This window comes from Felis catus, chromosome B2 (genome assembly GCF_018350175.1).
Source record: "Felis catus isolate Fca126 chromosome B2, F.catus_Fca126_mat1.0, whole genome shotgun sequence".
NCBI classification, from domain to species: domain Eukaryota; kingdom Metazoa; phylum Chordata; class Mammalia; order Carnivora; family Felidae; genus Felis; species Felis catus.
The window spans coordinates 105,894,252-105,896,018 of NC_058372.1; the positions used below are offsets into that span (position 1 = coordinate 105,894,252).

Here is a 1,767-nt window from a genome sequence, read left to right on the forward strand (position 1 = left end):
TTGCCTAGTAGCCAAAGCCTTCATTATTTTCCTTATGGAGCCAACATGATACATTCCCTGATTGTTTTTTATCAGCTAACATTCCATGCCCTCAGAAGTGTGATCATTTAGGCCACAGCAGGCTTCTTCTACAGAGGCCTAAGTCCTCCTGAGTTCTTCTATTTATCTGGGGACTCCAGAAATTTGCAGTGTATGGTCAGGCTTATGAACCATATGGTCGAGGAGCCCCTCAAAGGGCAGCTGGGCTTCAGAGACATGCCCAAGGGTGAGCCTTTGGAAGAGATACTCAGCCAAGCCAACCTATGGGCCAACGAGCCTGCAGATCTTAGTCAGGTGTTTCCCCATATCCTTGATGAGTTTTACCTCTACATCCAGAAAGTGGTTCTCCAGGAAGTCACAGACATGGGAGTCTACTCAGGCAGAACCCAGGGCATGCATATCCAAAAGGGCCTCGTTCAGGTTCTTTTCCAGAACCAGGTGGCTTCCGAGGTGTCCAGGGTTTTACCTATTCATCCTGGGACAGCTTCTGCATGTTCTAGAAGAGGTTGCGGCTGCTGCACTGGTTTTGCATCTTCAAGAGAAGCTCAGTGCCCTCTAGCCTCTCCTCAGCCAACCGCAGAAGAAGTGCCCCCTTCCTCACCCCCCACCCCCCAGCCACATCCTTGCAGTGGAAATAGAAGCCAAGAGAGAGGTAGGTGTAGGAGGCCCTCAGATGCATGTTGATCATGAGGTTGTTGGCAACCTCCACCTCAGTGTAATAATTCTAACTAATCTGGGAGCTCATGGTTGATTGGTGATTAGGAGCTAAGTTGGAAAGAAAGTATTGGTTGGTCCCAGAGGCAGATGGTGGCCAAGAAGATGGCTCTGGTTGCCACTGGCAAAAAGGTTGGAGGGTGGTCAGAGGCTGGTAGAGGGGGCATTCCTGGGTCTGTTCTGTCCAAATACTGTTGAAGCAAAAGACAGATCCCTGGAACCGCTGGGCACACCGCCTCACTGCCCCCATCTTCTTCTCAAGCCTTACTGTTATTTTTTTAAATGTTTATTTATTTTTGAGAGAGAGAGAGAGAGAGAGAGAACAAGCAGGGGAGGCACAGAGAGAGAGGAAGACAGAGGATCCAAAGTGGGCTCTGTGCTGACAGAGGCTTGATCTCACAAACTGTGAGGTCATGACCTGAGCTGAAATCCCACTCTCAACCAACTGAGCCACCCAGGTGCTCCTCAAGCCCCACCATTATTGAAGGGGCCAGACCTTGGAATCAAAGCGAACTGGGCTTGAGGGGTGCCTGGGTGGCTCAGCCAGTTAAGCGTCCGACTTTGGCTCAGGTCATGATCTCACGGTTTGTGAGTTTGAGCCCCTCGTCAGGCTCTGTGCTGACAGCTCAGAGCCTGGAGCCTGCTTAGGATTCTGGATACCTCATAGCATTCGGAATTGCCCCTCCAGTGAAATCCTAAAGATCTACATCTTTACATTACCTTTTCATATCATTCTAGCTCTCTTATTTCTATACTCATACCTATTCTCCAATTTTTCTTGATTCTCCATTCATCCTTGCTCTTCCTCTCCTTTCTTGTGTCTCTAAGTATAGACAAGACTAATAACGCTCTTTGACAACTTTCTTGTTTCCTCATCTAGCCTCATTTAGCAGCAAAACTCCACTGCTAAATCAAACCACACGATTACCTCTTCTGTTTTTATACCCAGTCTCTAGAGAGCTATTAGAAAAACAAGATTAAACTTTGGTGAGTATTTTTAAGTATACTTTTTCC

General features: G+C 47.7%; 1 pseudogene; it reads right to left on the reverse strand.

Moving 5' to 3' along the window:
• Positions 1-300: 300 nt before the first annotated feature.
• Positions 301-784, reverse strand: LOC101097399 (annotated as a pseudogene).
• Between the last annotated feature and the right edge of the window lie 983 nt (positions 785-1,767).